Genomic DNA, 19,001 nt, shown 5'->3' with positions numbered 1-19,001 from the left:
TGGGTTGCCATTTCCTTCTCCAATACATGAAAGTGAAAAGGGAAAGTGAAGTCGCTTGGTCGTGTCTGACTCTTAGAGACCCCACAGACTGCAGCCTACCAGGCTCCTCTGTCCATGGGATTTTCCAGGAAGAGTACTGGAGTGGGATGCCATTGCCTTCTCCACTTGGCTATTTATAGTCTCTCATAGACTTTGATGTTACTTTGGGCTTCAAGGAAGAGATGATCCAAGCCAACAGAGGCTTAAAACACACAGGTCTTTCATAGCTCATATAGCAAAACGTCCAGAGGTGGACAGCTCTTGGGCTCATGGCTTTGAAGATGCATGCATGCTAAGTCACTCAGTCGTGTCCGACTCTTTGTGACCCCATGGACTGTAGCCCACCAGGCTCCTCTGTCCATGGGACTCTCCAGGCAAGAATACTGGTGTGGGTTGCCATTTCCTCCTCCAGGGGATCTTCCTGACCCAGGGCTCGAATCTGTGTCTCTTATGTCTCCTGCATTGGCAGGTGGTTCTTTAGCACCACCTGGGAAGCCCTGATTTGAAGGTGCCATCCTCTGGAGGAGGGCATGGCAACCCACTCCAGTATTCTTGCCTGGGGAAGCCCATGGACAGAGGCGCCTACCAGGCTACATTCCATAGCGTTGCACAGAGTTGAACATGACTGAAGCGACTTAACACGCATGCGTGCACTCACATGACCCCAATAAGAATACAGGTTTTTTCCCATCTCTCTGTTCTATCCATCTTAGAGTCTAGGTCTTTCCCCTCCCCAACCTGTCTCATCATTATAAGAAACTGAACAGCTTTAGGGATCCTGTTCTCCATGGCTCTATCCACAGGAAGGATGGAGATGTTTTTCTATGTCTATTTCTTTTTACAGGCAGAATGTTTTTCCTCCAAGTTCCCCCACTGGTTACCACTGGATCACATGTCTAAACCCATCACTGCAGGGGATAACCATGGCCTTGATTGGTGCAGATGAATCATCATTCATGTCCTAGGACTGCGACTGTCTTCCCTGAGCACCTTGTTGTTGGCTGATACCTGAACCAGAGCTAAGGAGGAAATGCCTCCTGGACCAGCAGAGGCTGCTGCACAAGGCAGCCTTTATACACCTCTGCGTCTTTGCTTCTGCTTGTGCTTTTCTGCCGCACCTTCTTCTTCTGTCATCCAGTGACCTCAGATGCAGGTAATACCTGTCTCACTCCCTGCTCAGACTTTAAGCTGCCCTGGCACCACATTCTCAGGGTCACCCTGATTTTGTTACTTTACACCTGCAGTTTCACAGAGCCCCAGGCATATGCCAAGCCCTACATTTGCAATGTCATCCTTATGATGATCTGCTTGTCCCACAAGACTGGGAGCTCTTTGCAAGCAGATGCGTGCATGTGTGCCCAGCTGCGTCTGACTCCTTTTGATCCCCTGGACTGTAGCCCGCCAGGTTCCTAGGATGGGTCTCTTTCACTCTGACATCTCAGAACCTGGCACACAGGAAACACCCGTAAAATTGATGAAGGGGCCCTAGCCTGTTGGCAGAAATAAACACTGGGGCAACCACTGTGGAGAACAGTATGGAGGTTCCTTTAAAAAGTTAAAAAAAAAATAGAGGTATCATATGATTCAGCAATCCCTGTCCTGGGCATATATCTAAAAAAAAAAAAAAAAGAAAGAAAAGAAAACTCTAATTTAAAAAGATAAATGCATTCCAGTGTTCTTAGCAGTACTATTTACAGTATGCAGGACATGGAAGCAACCTAAATGTCCATCAACAGATGAATGGATAAAGATGTGGTGTATATATACAACAGAATATGAGTCAGCCATAAAAAAGAAGGAAATAAGGCTATTTGCAGCAACATGGATGGACCTAGAGATGACCAGGTAAGTGAAGTGAGTCAGACAGAAAGACAGACATCACATGGTATCACTTATATGTGGAATTTTAAAAATGATACAAATGAACTTGATTACAAAGCAGAAATAGACTTACTGATACAGAAAGCAAAGCCACGGTTACCAAAGGGGAAAGGAGCAGGAAGGGATAAATTAGGGATTTGGCATTAGCAGATACAAACTACTACATGTAAAACAGATCAACAACAAGGACCTACTGAATAGCACAGAGAACTATACTCAATATCTTGTAGTAGCCTATAATGGAAAAGAATCTGAAAAGGAACACACACACATATATATATAGATGAACTGCTTTTCTATACACTTGAGACTAATAAACATTATGAATCAACTGTACTTCAAAAAAACTGCTGAAGGAGCAAATGGCCCTGAGGAACGGGAAGCTGAGAGATGCCCTCGGCTTGTTCCTGCCTTGATACCTTCTCCTAAAGCATCAGCAGCATAAAGATGCTTGCAGTCCCCCAAACAAGCCATGTTCTTTTGTGTCCCAATGTCTTATAGTTTTTTGTATCTGCCATCTGCATGCCTTCATCTAGGCCTCCACTCCCACGGCTCAACTATTTTCTTGGCAAGCCAGTTTTTAAAAAGGATCATCTCCAACATGAACAAACTTTCTTTCTTTTTTCTTTTCTTTTTTTCTGGAAATCCCTCCCAAATTTGGACACTTTGTTTCATGGTCCCGTTGCACTTGGCACACGCTTCCATTAATTAAAGAACATTTTTTAAAGCCTTTCTGTGCATTAATTTCCTCCTCAGACAAAAGAAATGATAATCTGCTTGACTCTGGTTTTGAGGAGTCGATGGGTGAATGCATGTATAACACTCAGACCAACATTTAGAAATGGAGCACTGCATGCAGGATTTGGTGGAAGTGGTTGCAGCCTGCACCCCTCTGAACTGCACATACCTGGTGATCTTTCTTTCTTCCTTAATGCTCTAAGGAAACTATTTTGTCCATCACTGACTCCCCAGCTCTCAGCTTAAGATGGGGCACAAATTTGATGCTCAGTTTGCTAAGGACTGAGTGAGTGAGCAAGAAAGTTTTCCTTTTGCAGGAAGGCACCAGCCACTCCCCATCTTTCTGGAGGGGAGAAGTAGCAGTGAGGAAGAGGAGGTGGGGCTACAGTGGAAAGAACCCAAGTTGAAAAAGAGGAAGTGATTCAAGACCTGCCACTGTTCTCCCCCCAAACCGCAAAAACCAATGCCCCAAATAAGTAAGCATCTTTGTAAAGCCTGGTTCTCTGCACGTTTTGGGGGTTGCAAATCAGGGGAGCTGAGTTCTAATCCTGCTTTTGTTATAGATTCTCTGAATGGCCTTGGGAGCGCTCCTGAAACCAGGTATTAGCTTCTCAGTTCATAAAATCCCCAGAGGACAGGTTGAGTAATAGCTCGGGTTCTTAGCATCTCAGACATTTTAAAGAGGAATTAAACGATAGAATGAAAACAAGATATTCTGTGGTTCTAAGGACTTCAAAATCTTCCTTGGGACTAAGAAATGAGAGAGAGCAATCATTGAAGGTTATAATTTTTTGAATTCATTTTTTATTGCAGTAGAGTTGAATTACAGTGTTGTGTGAATTACTGCTGTGCAGCCAAGTGACTCAGTCATACATAAATGCGTGCTAAGTCACTTCAGTCATGTCCAACTCTTTGCGATTCTATGGACTACAGCCCACTAGGCATCTCCTGGCAAGAATACTGGGTTGCCACGCCCTCCTCCAGGGGAATCTTCCCAACCCAGGGATTGAACCTGTGTCTCTTGCATTGGCAGGAAGGTTCCCAGCACCAGCTGGAAGCCCTTATACACATATATACACACACACACACACACACACAGAGTCTTTTTCATATTCTATTTCATTATGGTTTATCATAGGATATTGAATATAGTTCCCTGCGCTATATAGTAGGACCTTTTTGTTTCAAAGGTTGTAATTTGTGCCAGAGTTGCTGATCCTGGGGTGGGGTCTGCCTATATCTGAGAGAAGCGGGGAGCAGAGGGCTCTGGATCCAGGCAGGCCTGGCATCCAGCCTTCACCTGTCACCATGAGTCCTTGACAAAGCTATTGGAACCCTCCAAGCCTCAATATTCTCATCTGTAAAATGAGGCAATAGAATCCACCCCATAGCATAGCTATAAAATAGATACATGGACCTTCTACATAGTAGCCTCTCTCTCTATTGTGATTATTTATGGAGAGAAGAGTCCTTGTTGATCACAGTCACCAGGAGGTAAGATTTGAGATGAAATATGAAAAATGGCTACTGATCAACTAAGCACAGAGAGGTGAGGAATGAGGCATGCCTAGGGCTGGGAAATGAGGATGGTGTTACGATGATGGTGGTGGTTTGCTATGCATCACACAGTCCCACGTGTGCACGCATGCTAAAATGATTCAGGCATGTCTGACTCTTTGTGACCCTAAGGACTGTAGCCCGCCAGGCTCCTCTGTCTATGGGAATCTCCAGGCAAGAATACTGGAGTGGGTTGTCATGCCCTTCTGGAGGGGATCGTCTCAACCTAGGGGTCAAACCCACATCTCTTGTGTCTCCTACATTGGCAGGCAGGTTCTTTACCACTAGCGCCAACTGGGAAACCACACACTCCCATATGATTTGTAAAACAATCCTATAAAACAAGTGCTGCGGATTGTCCCCTTCCACATGAGAGACCAAGGCTCAGAGAATTTAAATAACTTGCTCAAGGTCAAACAGCAAGCACATGGCTAAACTGAGATAACATTGCGTGTGGACCAGTAACTGGGCATATATGTTCTCCCACCTCTATGAGAGTCTGAGAAAAGACTTGAACACCCAGGCTAACATCTTTGAACACTTAGCTGCAGGGACACGGTGGCCTCTAAAGGACAGCAGAGAACGCCCAGGCTGAGAACGGGGCTCCAGAACCCTCACCCTAGTGGAGGAAGGGCAGCTTTGCCGTCCCAGGTCACTCTCCACTTGGAGAAGCCTCCACCATACCCGGCTTGCCTGATGGCTGAGTCACAGCTCTCATGATCCCGGCTGGCAAATTGGAGACACCCTTAATTGGATGCTGAAAAAAGTCCTCCTGCCGCACAATGGCTCCAACAGAAGAGTTATAGCTGTTTACTGTAACACACAGACAGTCCCATTAACAAGAATGATGGGAAGTTGCTGCCCAGCATTACTCTTAGCAAAAGACTTGACAAATATGCTTTGTAAATTAAGGCGCTCCAACAGAGAAAACATATAACACTCCCTCTCCCCGCCCCCACCCTCGCCCTCCCCTTCTGCCGCAGACTTTGCATGTTGAATCTTTATACATTATTCAAGGCTCCGGTATTCTGACGACGTTCATCAATAGCAGTGCCTATGGCAGGGAGAAGCTTGTACCCACTGACAAATGTAGACAAAGCAGGCTGCTTAACCCGGCAACAGCGGGTCAGAGAACAAACAGGGAAATTGATGGGGCCCGCCATATTTCTGGAGACGCGGGAGTAAATGAACCTCATACGCTTATCACGGACAGTAGGAGGCGATCGTGAAGGGAGCAGCATGGTCTACTTCAGGGATGCTGATGGATTGTTCCTAGACAGCTTTTGTTCTAGGCTGGGGTTTGTCTTGTCTGCCGAGGGTCATGGGCGTCCTCAGCGTGAGAGCCATAGGAAGCATGCCCACTCCAGGCCACTGGAGTGGTTTCTACTGATGGAGACTGAGGGAGATGCTCAAACTCTGTGGCCCGTGTTTACAAGGATGAGTCTACGTCCTGGACCACAAGACCAGAAGGGTGCAGTGGTTCTGAGTCTGGTCTTGGGCATCAATTAGAGTTCCGCTTTGCCACTTATTAGCTTATGGACACATGGGTAGACCAATCATGGATTCAATGGACTTTAATTTAGGCAAACTCCGGGAGATGGTGAGGGACAGGGAAGTCTGGCTTGCCATGGTCCATGGGGTTTCGAAGAGTCGGACACGACTTGGCGACTGAACAGCAAGCAACAGGGTTCTGCTTTGTCATGTATTAGCTTGTGGGCACATTGGCAGACCAAGACTTTAACACCTCATGTGGCAAGCAGGACAATAATAGTACCTGCCTCACAGGAGTGGAGGGGCTCCCGGTAAAGAATCCACCTGCCAGTGCAGGAGGTGCGGGTTTGATCCCTGGGTGGGGAAGATCCCTGGAGTAGGAAATAGTAACCCACTCCAGTATTCTTGCCTGGTGAATCCCTCGGACAGAAGGGGCTACAGTCCATAGGGTTGCAAAGAATCGGACACAACCGAAGCTACTGTGCGCCTGTGCACAGGAGTAGAATCAGGACTGATTTGAATTAGGGTGCAGGGAGCTCTTAGAGCAGAGTGCGGCATCCTGTTGTACACAGTGAATGCTAATTAATAATCTTGTGAGGTAGTGAGTTCCCACCACTGGAGGTTTTAAGCAGAGGACGAGCTGCCTTTCTGAAACAAGCCTGGGAGACAGTGATGGAATGTTTAGGAGGCTGTCTTTGGAGTCCTGTTTCTGCCCATTCACTCTTCATGGGAGCTTGTCAAGTCTCATGAGCTATGAAATTTAGTTCCCTTCTGTCAAATGAAGAAATACAGAGATAATGTCTATAAAGCTCAGGGTGGAGCGTTCTCCCCATAGAAGGCTCTTGGAGACTGGTGGTCACTGATGTTTTCCCAGTGAGGATTGGGCTTGGGGCAGAGTCGTCCAAGTTGTCTTTAGCCCCAAGAGCCCGGGATGATCTGGAAAAGAATTCAATTGATTCACCTGGAACAGCAGCAGAACTGTCAGAGACGGGTATCTCGTTCTTCCCAAGTCAAAGAAAATGATAATAATAAAATACAAATACAAATACAGTACACTGAGGACTTATTGTTCATAAACTCAGCTAGATATGGAGGCTACCTAGATGTCCATCGACAGACGAATGGATAAAGAAGCTGTGGTATGTATACAGAATGGAATATTACTCACCCATAAAAGGAACACCTCTGACTCAGTTCTGATGAGGTCAATGAACCTTGAACCTATTATATACAGAGTCTTCCTGATCCAGGAATCGAACCGGGGTCTCCTGCATTGCAAGCAGACTCTTTACCCACTGAGCTAAATTTACTGTATGATGCAGGGGGCTCAGATCTGGTGCTCTGTGATAACCTAGATGGGTGGGAGGTGGGAAGAAGGTTCAGAAGAGAGGGGACATACATGTACCTGTGGCTGATTCAGATTGATATATGGTGGAAGCCAATACAATATTGTAAAGCAATTATCTTTCAATGAAAGAAAAATAAATTTTAAAAACTCACATCAACCTCATCAGTTGTTATCACAACCCCCATTTTACCAACTACCACAAACACCAAAAAGCTCTCCAGCAGAAAAAAAGCAGGGGAGATCTAGTTGAGTTGGTTCTGAGTCCAAAAGTTACCATGGAAGGCCAATGGCCCCATCCCCAGCTCTGCCTCTGTGGAGAGAGATTAAAAGTCTCCATAGAAATGTCTTTTTTCCCCCCTTCCATCAGCTGGTTCAGAATGGCCCACTTCCATCAAGTTTGGATAACTTCATTCTGTTCCAGCCACTCATTGAAGTAAAACCTTCCCAAGTCTCTGCAATGAAATTTGACTTTTGTCTTTTTCAGTGAGCTCATGTCTAGAAAGGACTACGGTGACTGCGAAATGGGTGCTGGTGTCAGAGGCAAGGCCCAGGGGATTAGCAGAGTTCTGTTCCTGGCTGGAGCCGGGGCTGGGGTGAGGGTGTCCCCCACACTCTCCCAGGCTGAGGGGGTGATGGGCTGACAACCCAGAGAGGCCTGTAGATTACGGAAGGCTTGCTCTGACTCTGCAGAATTCTGGGGAGTGTTTGTCCATGGCCACAAAGACCATCGGGAGGCCCACGGTGTTTCATTATTCATGATAGGTGAGACAAATTCCTTAATGCAAATGCATGATTGCACATATTTCTTTCAATATCCACTCAGGGACATCAACATCATTTTCACTGCCAAGGATGCTCCAAACTTCCCAGGTCCACGTAACCAGCAAGCGGCCAACCCAGGACAAGGCCTCCTTCCTCTGTTGTCCTCATGTTTAGGGCCTGTTTTTCTCTCTGGATGGAGCTGCACCATCCATTGGACATAGAATGTGACCCATGAAGGGGAGCCACGAAGGCAATGCTTACATTTTATAGGCATCATGTTAAAAAAAAAAAACAAAAACAACAGAAAATTCACTTTAGCCATATCTTTTTTTTTTTTTTTTAGTTACTAAGTCTGTTTATTTATTTATTTATTTATTTTTGCAACACCTGTGGCTTGGAGAAGGGCGTGGCAACTGATTCCAGTATTCTTTCCTGGAGAATTCCATGGACATAGGAGGCGGGTGGGCTACAGTCCATGGGGTCGCAAAGAGCTGGACACGACTGAGAGAATAACACTTTTGTTTTTGCGGCTGGTGGGATCCTAGTTCCCCGACCTGGGATTGAACCCATACTCCCCCTGCAGTGGACACCCAGAGCCTTAACCACTGGACTACCAGGGAAGTCCCGATCAATTATCTTTCATCTGGAATAGTTGCCCAGCTTTTCTTAAGTCTCTTATGACCTTAACCTTTTTACATTTTTTTATTGAAGTATAGTTGATTTACAGTGTTGTATCAATCTCTGCCATACAGCTAAACTCAGTTATACACATACAGACATTCTTTTTTAAAATATTCTTTTCCACTATGGTTTATCACAGGTCTTGAATATAGTTCCCCGTGCTATACGGTAGGACCATGGTGTTTATCCATCATCTGTATAATAGTTCAGGTCAGTTCGTTTCAGTTCAGTCACTCAGTCGTGCCCGACTCTTTGCGACCCCATGAATAGCAGCACACCAGGCCTCCCTGTCCATCACCATCTCCCGGAGTTCACTCAGACTCACGTCCATCGAGTCAGTGATGCCATCCAGCCATCTCATCCTGGGTCGTCCCCTTCTCCTCCTGCCACCAATCTCTCCCAGCATCAGCGTCTTTTCCAATGAGTCAACTCTTCGCATGCAGTGGCCAAAGTTTTGGAGCTTCAGCTTTAGCATCATTCCTTCCAAAGAAATCCCAGGGCTGATCTCCTTCAGAATGGACTGGTTGGATCTCCTTGCAGTCCAAGGGACCCTCAAGAGTCTTCTCCAACACCACAGTTCAAACACATCAATTCTTCGGCGCTCAGCCTTCTTCACAGTCCAACTCTCACATCCATACATGACCACAGGAAAAAATATGGCCTTGACTAGACGGACCTTAGTCGGCAAAGTAATGTCTCTGCTTTTGAATATACTATCTAGGTGGATATAATAGTTGACATTTGCTAATCCCAAACTCCTACTCTTTCCCTCCCCAGTGATCCCAAATAGTATTGTCTCTATATCTGACCAGAATTAGAAAACATTAATGAGATATTTTACATTTTTTCCTGCATACGTTGTCTCTGAGATCTGGTATGGATTCTGCACTGATGGCCACCTCCATTTGAACTGGCCATAGGTCAAGTGCTCATGGCCACATGTGGCCAGACAGTTCAGGCCTGGGGGTTGACCTCTCCACTCATACGTCACCCCCTCAGAGAGCCTTCTCTGAACCCCCAACCAGAACGGCACCCCGTAGTCCTTCTGTGTCTTCCGTCACATTGTCCTATTTAATTGCCTGCATGGTATGTGTCTGTATTCGCTGCTCTTGCCATTGTTGTGTGTTCATTTTTCTTTTCACGATCTGTCTCTCTCAACAGAATGCAAATCCCAAAAGGCGTTTACTTCTGTGTGACAGGCAAAGAGAACAGTGCGTGGGACCCAGGAGGTGCTCAGAAAATAAAACTATGTGTTGAGCAGGTGAGTGAATGGACAGCTGAATGAAAGGATGCTGAGTCCAAGACCAATCATCAGGGTTATGTCAGGACCCAAAAATTATGGAGTACATCTCTCTTCCCCATGCGCATCCCATGCCAGCCCCCCACCAGGTAGCATCTCCTCACTCCAGTAATTTATAAATTGGGGGCTCCCTCCCCCAGCCATCTTTCTTCATATTTCAAAAGTTTGATGGCCTGTTGCCTACTCTAAGTTCTCTCCATGCTGATACTTCAAGAAAAAGAAAGATCTGAGGTCTGTGTGTATCTATTCTTCCTTGATGCTAATTTGCCTATTCTTATGTGATTTGTAAGGTGGCAAAGGCCTGACATACTACCTCAGTCTGCAGAGCCAGGGCTCTTTATCAGCTGCTGTCTGCTGCAGCTGTTGAATAACTCTTGGCTGCCTGTAAACAGCAGTCTACCAAATTCATTAAACCTGATGTGCAGAGTCATTCACCAGACAGATGAACCAAATTCATTAAACCTGATGTGTATAGTCCACCTGGTACAGGATCCTAGGATGAGGGACCCTATGCATTTCATTTTCCTGAAGTCACTCTCTAACCCTCAGTCCACAACTGGGGAATGGCAACCCTTGATGGTTAAAACTTGAATTACAGACCTGTCCTACTGTGAATGCAAGTTGCACAGAGTGGTGAGGCATATACAATGTAGACTTCTCTCTTGGCTTCCTTCTAGTTTAGAAATCTGCATCAGATATGCCTGTCTCCTTCATTGGACCCTGAACTCCTTGTGGGATCATCTCTGCAATCACAGTTCCTATCCTTGGGTCTGACACATAGGTGTGTCTGTTGGAAGAATAAATGAACCAAGTGAGCCTTCAAGCCATTCATTCATTCAAAGTTCTTAATCGAGCATCTACTATGTGCTGAATTCTAGTCTAGGCATCTGAGACAAATTCCCTCCCTGTTCTCTTAGAGCTTGTCTGCTCTCAGAGAGCTGAATTAATTTTGTGAACTTTTTTTCCCCAAAGGATACCCAAAGGTTATTTTGTTCCTGCTACTGTGATAACCCCTTATAGACATTTAGCCCAGTAGTGAGAACATGGACTCAGCAGTCTGACACCCCTGGAGTCAGATCCTTGCTCCATCATGTAGCCTCTGGTTCACTTCTCTGTCTGTAAAGGAAGATAATGATAAGCCTCACATCAAGTGCGGCTGGGGCATGGAAGGAGACAGTGCTTCTGAACGGCTTAACGTGGTTCCTAGCCTGGGCTTCACAAGCATGCGAGTCATGTTTTGACACTGGGTAGGGCCGAGTTTGGTAGGAAATGAGGCTGAAGAGTGAGTTTGGGGCTGGGCCAGAGAAACCACAGACTGACGCAGGTGAGTAATTTCCAAAGGCTGGGATTTTACTGTGTGGCTCTTGGAAGACAGTGGGAAGGGGCCAAGAAGGTGCCCTGGCCCCACTTGCAGGGTTTTTGGTGTTAAGTAATTAACACCTGGATGCCATGAATCAGGGCAGCAGGCCCTTGTGACCAGGAAGAGTCACAGGAAAAGCCCCTGCCTCCACAGTCCCAGAGATAGTTGTCCAGTGGCTTCTGGTAGGGGAAGGAGGGAGGGTAGGACACCTCCGACCAGAGCTCGTCCTTCTTTCCAGAAAAACACAGACTTCCAGAACCCCTTGGGACTAGGAGGGCTGCCCCAGGACAATAAGGACAGCAAAGGTTTCAGAGCCTGTGCTCTGAGGTCAGATTATCCAGGCTAGATTTTTGATTCTGTCACTTATAACTGTGTGACACTGGCAAGTCTGATCTCCATCAGCCTCAGTTTTCCCAGATGTAAAATGCTGCTGCTGCTGCTAAGTCGCTTCAGTCGTGTGTGACTCTGTGCGACCCCACGGACAGTAGCCCACCAGGCTCCTCTGTCCACGGGATTCTCCAGGCAAGAATACTGGAGTGGGCTGCCATTTCCTTCTCAGGGACATATTAATACCCACTCTGTGGCATTTTCGTGAGGTTAAAATGGGATAATTTGTGTACAGCACGTAGGACAGCACACAGTACACAGAAGTTCCCCAGTGAATCCCCTTCAGAAGTCCCTTTCCCCCAGTCTCTCATCTTCCATCTTTTGCATTCCCACCTCTCCAGAGTCCTCACTTCATCCTGATGTTCCTAGCTTGGATTCAGGCCAATGAGTCTCATTGCTGGGATCCTTGGGGTTTCTTCAGAGAGATGCAAGAAGGATAAATCTTGTAATAATATTGATAACTTCTCATAGCATGACCAGAGTGCATGGGCTTCCCTGGTGGCTCAGGCGGTAAAGAATCTGTCTGCAATGCAGTAGACATGAGTTTGATCACTGGATCGGGAAGATCTCTTGGAAAAGGGAATGGCAATTCATTCTAGTATTCTTGTCTGGAGAATTCATGGACAGAGGAGCCTGGCAGGCTACAGTCTGTGGGGTCACAAAGAGTCAGACACGACTGAGCACTTAACACACACACACACACACACACAGCATAACCTGAGTGCGTGGCTAGGTTATAAACTCCCCCTAGCCCTGCCACCCCCGACTCTGATGGAAGTGGGGGCAGGGTGAAGGAGATAAAAGAAAGATCAGGGGAAAATGGGGAAGATGGATCCTCTATCTCAAATAAAAAATAAATAATTGCAATTATCTATTTTTATTCTATGCTTATTATTTAGTGCCATGTAGTTGCTAACAGCTTTAGCCAAATTGGAAGCACAAGTGATATTTGTGTTAGTACTCTTCTGGTTTTTGAAACATCCCAACAATCATATTTTAGGAAATAAAAAAATAATGTGTATTCGTGAAAGGTTCTCGTGAAGGAAGCTCAACTGAAGGGAATAAATTCACAGTTTTAAAAAAATGTGAGTAGAGAGATTACTTCTGGGTAGAAATTTTTAAAAAAATATTTACTTATTTATTTGGCTGCATCAGGTCATGGCATGTGACCTGATCAGGGATGGAACCTGGGCTGCCTGTATTGGGAATGTGAAGTCTCAGCCACTGGACCACCTGGCAGGTTCCATACACTGATTTTTTTTTTTAATTAAGAGAAAACAGTAAAGGCTCTTTAAAAAAAAAAGTGAGCCTGGGACCTTAAAATAAAATGTGATGATAAACTCTTTGCTGGCAAAGTTGCAATTTCTCTGTTGGATTTTGGATCTGGCTTTTATTATTAAGGCTGGTGCTGAAAGCTGGCATTTTGACAGGAACATGGAGCGTTTGTCACTATCTGGGAAAGAGATAGATGTTGAATGACATTTTGGAAGAAATGTATACATTTTGGGTCTAAGTGCTTTCTCCTTACCAGGAAAATTCCACTAGCAAGTAACTGATTGGTTATCTTGAGTTTCCAATTCTCATGGCTATTTAAATGAAAACAGAATTAAAGTTTTTTTTTTTTCTTCTTTTTCTTTTCTTTTACCTTTGGGGAAAATAGAAAGATTTCTCTATGGGCAGCATCCTTTGCAGATAAGGGCAAGACTAGAAAAACCCAGTGGAGCCTTCTCTATGCCCAAAGGTGAAGCAATTGGGGGGCAAATGGAATACACCCCTCGTGGGGCAGCTGAGATCCACGATCAGGACAGAGATAATTTCCGTCTCCAAGCCCTACTTATTAATGCAAATAACTCAAGCGAGAAACATGGCAATGAGACAGGATGTCAGGAACGTCACCCAGGAGACCTGGGTTTCTCTAGCTGTGCTATTTCCCAGCTGTGAGACGCATGGTGGGTCACTTCCCATACCTGGCTTCTTTGCGAAAACAGGTGTAATGGACTAGACACCCCCGCCCCCTTCGCTTTGGGAATCAACTCTGATGAAAAGGTGGAAAAAGTCTAGCATGCTATGCAAATATATGCAGCTGTGATTACGGTGCTGTCTGTGGTCCTGAAGGGGCAAGAGAAAGCCTGCAATTAGAGGCAGGTGCTTCCCTGGTGGCTCAAATGGTAAGAATCCACCTGCAATGCAGAAAACCTGGGTTCAATCCCTGGGTCAGGAAGATTCCCTGGAAGAGGACATGGCAACCCATTCCAGTATTCTTGCCTGGAGAATCCCATGGACAGAGGAGCCTGGCGGGCTACAGTCCATGGGGTCGCAAAGAGTCAGACACGACTAAAGCGACTGAGCGCGCAGCGTGCATGAACAAGAAGAAGATGGAGGCCAGCCGGGGGTGCAGGTTGACTGCTCCTACTTTCTGGCGAGTAGAGGGGCTGCTTATGCCTGTTACACTGAATTAAATTTAGGTGTAATTTCTTTGCTTGGATTTTACTCTCCCAAAAGCTCAGACACTGCCTCCCTCATCTAGATTGCTGAATAGTCATTACAGATTACTGACCTGCCATAAATAAGAGGTCGAGGTCTCTGTTCACAGCAGCCTAACTGTATGAGTTTTTCGCATGATGATCACGCTCGGTCTTCCACACCTGCTTTCTTTCTCCCTTCCCTGACTTTCCATTCAGCTATGTCCTTCTCCAGCTCCCAGGGAGACCAATAAATGTCAAACCCAAAGCTACTGAAACTTGGGGAGGTCGTCCTTATCAAAACAAGAATCTCTAGGGAAAAAATGTCAAGTGATGACTCCAACTCTTCTCTAAGGATAGAAATTAGGCTGAGGAATCCCTTCTTTTCAATCTACAGCATTGCTTTGGATGTTTAGATGTTAATATCAGCTTGATTGAGTATCCACAGCAAAAGTCCCTCAAGGGTTTTTGGTAATCATTTCCAACTTTCTGGGGCTAATTTCTGTGTCGTGTTTATGAAGATCCTGGCAATGTTGAACTTTCCATGAGCCCTGTAGTCCCTGGAAAACAGTGATGCTTAAGAGGTGTGCTGTGCTGAGTTGCTTCAGTCATGTCTGATTCTTTGCGACCCCATGGGCCATAGCCTGCCACACCCCTCTGTCCATGGGATTCTCCAGGCAAGAATACTGGAGTAGGTTGCCATGTCCTCTTCCAGGGAATCTTCCCAACCCAGGGATCAAACCCGTGTCTTATGTGTCCTGCATTGGCAGGTAGGTTCTTTACCAGGAATGCCGTCTGGGAAGCCCCAATATTTATTAATTTGGCTGCTCTGGGTCTTAGTTGAGGCACAAAGGATCTTTTTTTGTTGTTGATGTAGCATGCCGGCTTCTCTCTAGTTGTGGTGTGGGCTTAGTTGCCCCATGACTTGTGGGATCTTAGTTCCCAGATCAGGTACTGAACCCCAGTCCTCTGTATTGCAAGGCAGATTCTTAACCACTGGACCACCAGGGAAGTACCCTCACCCTTTAGCTTCCCAGGGAAATGAATAAGCACAAAGGACCTTGTTCTTGCACATCCCAAGATAAGACTCACATCTACGTCCCCCAGTGACTCAAATATGGCAGTTCCCATCGTTTCTCATGCTCCCCCATAAGACTTGTCAATGACGTCCTTGCCTCCCTGCCTCTGTAAAACCTGAGACCCCTTCCTTTCACCGGAGGCATTCTTACTAATGAATGTTCCTCCTATTGCAATAGCCTCACTGAAATCATCTCCTTTATCGTCTGGAGCATTTTGTCTGTGACAACCCAAGTTGAGTCATTTTTTTTTTTTTCCAAACCAGAGGGAAATTCAGGTCCCCATCAAGGCCATAAAGGACTAGAAGCAAGAAGGTTATAGGGAATCAGCCGGCAAGTCCTTAACAAATGAGCTACCGCTAGGCTGAAGAAGGAACAAAAGGAAAATTTGTATGCAAATGGATCAGCAGTCAAACCTTTCCACTTTAAGGCAAGCATCGCATCCTTGGCAATGAGCAGAGAACGGATGTGAGGTAGTAAAAGATGCCCTTGTTGGCAATACATTTTCTCTCTTTTATTACAATCCTAAATCCTATAATCCATGTCAACCTTCTAGGGACCCTAGAAACTAACACGGACACGGGCAACGGCTGGGAGAAGAGAATCAGACTGGGAACTGTGGGGTATATCCAAAATTTTTGACTTTGGGAGCCATCTCCTTCAATGCTGGAGTTTCCCAAGATTCTATTTGAAAGCCAGAAATGTCTGGGAGTTTCACCTCTCACTCCAATGGCTCCTGACAATGACTAGCAAGAAAGTATGAAACCTTTCCTTCAAGGTTTAGGGATGAGCTTTGGTCCAGAGACAGGTATGGGTTCAGGCTGAATTTGGAACTTCTCCCACAACTGCTCCTTGAAACTTCTTTCCCTTCCCTATTGTGATGTCTCCACTCCCTTACTGGACTGGTTCCTTAAAAAATCACATGTACTTGAATCCTTCATTTAGGGTCTGCTTCTGAGTGACCTGATCTAAGACAGTCTGATGACCCCCCCATATTAAAGAAGATCAAACAAGTGGATCCAATAGGAAATCAACCCTGAATATTCATTGGAAGGACTGATGCTGAAGCTGAAGCTCCAATACCTTGGCTACCTGATGTGAAGAGCTGACTCATTAGAAAAGACCCTGATGCTGGGAAAGATTGAAGGCAGGAGGAGAAGGCAGCAACAGAGGATTAGATGGTTTGATGGCATCATTGATTCAATGGACATGAGTTTGAGCAAACTCCAAGAGACGGTGAAGGACAGGGAAGCCTGGTGTGCTGCAGTCCATGTGGTCACAAAAAGTTGGACATGACTTAATGCTGGAACGACAACATCACTGAAGGAAGAAAGCAAAGGGAAGAGGGAGGGAGGGAGGGAGGAAAGAAGACAGGGTGGGAGGGATAAATGCTTTCTTTGTAGGAAGACAACTGAGGGGCAATAGAAAGAATCCTTGAATCCTTGGCAGTCCCGTGTCTCAATTCTAGTTCTGCCACTTGGGAGTTGTCTAGTATGTTGTTCCTCTAACCTGTGACTCAACTTCCTCTCAGTCAAGACTTCACTGACTTAAGGTTGGTGCAGTAATTAAAGCAATGCTATTGAGTGGACCCAGCACATGGCCAGACCGGCTCATTCAAACATACCATGTGAAGTCTATAGGTGAACTGTCTTCTTTAGTGTGAAGCTGATCCCTGAATTTTCCCCCTCCTGTTCCAAAGAGAGGTGTTTACCTAAATCTTTCTCCTCCCTCAACTATGACCCATGGGTCTAGGTAGTAGAAAGTAAAACAGGGAAATAGTATGGACTTAGTTCAGAACATTTCAAAGCCTCAGGGACACCCAAATCACCTGGAGTCTTTGCTAAAAATATAGAGTCTCAGATTCCCCCAAGAGATTCTGGTTCTTGGCATGTGAGCTGGCCCCAGAAGTCCAAGCTTTTTATAAGCTCTGCTAGCCCAAGGCTGGTGATTCTTAGTTTCTGAGGCATGGCCCTAAGTTCAGAGACCAACTCCTCATCACAGTCCTCTCTGCCTTTGATGTTCTGAGTTCTGTCTTCCTGTGTGCACTGCAGTCACCACCAGTTCTTTCCAACATGGGCTGGACACTCAGTGTCACTCCACAGACCCCCGCTGCTTTGTCAAGCTCTCCAGTCCAGCTGCCTCTCGGTCTACAGGGCCCTGATGGGTTGACACTTTGCTCTGCACGTCAATGAAGTCATTCTTGGATGTCAAAGAGCCCTTGTCCATTTAGGGCAAAACAAATGAGCTGAGAAGCCCTGAGATGACACAGATGATCAATCATAACATGCAGTGGGTCCACCTAGCCTTGGAAGGTGACAGAGCCATTAGGGCTGATTAAGACCAAGAATGACAAGAAGCCAAGGTCAGTGACAGCACCTACAATAAGGCCAGAGTCCAGCTTCTGAATTTGACCTTGAATGCTATCATCACTAGTTGTCACAGGTTTGAGTACCTAGTCACTTATGCCTCAACCAAGGCATAAGGTCATTATATTCAGTGCTCACTGCAGCCTGGTCAACAGTGCCAAGTTCCTGAAGTTTCTGAAACACAGCCTCCTTGCCCATCTACATCATTCTGCTGGACATAAAATGGATATGGGAGGAGAATGCATTTATGCTTCATAAGACTTTCTTGCTTTCAGATTATCCATTTCACCTCCCGAGAAGCACTGACATCTAGTCTAGGGATCAGCAGACTTTTTCTGCAAAGGGCTAAATAGTTTAGGCTTTGTGGACCAGACGGCCTTGCGACAGTGACTCAACTTTGCCATCATAACATGAAATTAGCCACAGGCAATGAGGCAGACAGAAGTGGCTGTCACTGTATTGTAATCAAACTTCCGATGATAGACTGGATTTGGTTCATGGGCTAGAGTTTGTAGACTATTTCATCTTTATTCAGCTTCACTCACTCCACAAATATTTATTGAGTATCTCCACATGCCAGGCACCATCTCAGGCTCTGGGGTTATAGCGGTGGGGCAAGACCAATACTGTTTCTTCTCTCTTGGAGTCTATCATTGGATAGTGGGGAACAAGTAATCGATAACTAATCATGGGGCTTCCCTGATTGTCCAGAGGTTAAGAATTTGCCTTGCAATGCAGGAGGCTCATGTTTGATACCTGGTTGGGGGAACTGAGATCCCACATGCCTTAGTGCAACTAAGCCCAACGAGAGAGTCTGTGTGCCCCAACAAAAGATCCCTCATGACACAATGGAGATCCCATGTGCCACAACTAAGACCCGATGCAGCCAAATAAAGAAAGACAAAAGGGCAAGCTGGGTTAGGAGTGAGTGACAGGGGTTTAGAAGTGATGGTAAAGGTGTGGGGTGGGGATGCGGAAGAACAAGGGAGGTCCTGAGGCCAAAGGAATTTGGCCCATCAAGAGATTCAGTGCAACTGTTGCTCTGAGAAGGAGGAAGAGAAGTACCAGATCCAGAGTTTGGAGCTTCTAACTAAATATTTCATACCTCCTCCTAGAAGTAATGGGAAGTCTCTGAAGTGTTTCAGAGCTGGAGAATGGCATGAGGAGAATAAGGTTTCAGAACAACTTATCTGGCCACAGTTTGGAGAACAGAGAGGGGACAATCACAAATCCCAGATGAAGGCTCCTGCGGCACTTGATCAATTTTGGTATAACACAGACTTTCCCTTTGCTTCTCCTTTTTTTGCCAACCTCACTCATGAAACCTGGGATTGGAATGTCTATGTCTGAAGCCCCTTCATCGTGGCAAGCCGGGCCCCTCACTGTGAATGCATATCCCTGGGGATGCTTCTGGTCTTGAGGACCAGTGTTTCTGTGTCCAAGTTCGGAGAAGCGTTTTTTCCATTGTGCATGGAGTTCTGGTAGGGAAGGGTGGGTGCCAAGGCTGGAGAGCTGGGCTGGAGTCAGATAGTGCAAGGCTGTTAATTAAGAGG

This window comes from Ovis canadensis, chromosome 24 (genome assembly GCF_042477335.2).
Source record: "Ovis canadensis isolate MfBH-ARS-UI-01 breed Bighorn chromosome 24, ARS-UI_OviCan_v2, whole genome shotgun sequence".
Classification (NCBI taxonomy): Eukaryota; Metazoa; Chordata; class Mammalia; order Artiodactyla; family Bovidae; genus Ovis; species Ovis canadensis.
The sequence above is the reverse complement of the archived record's forward strand: the minus strand, read 5'-3'. Positions refer to the sequence as shown.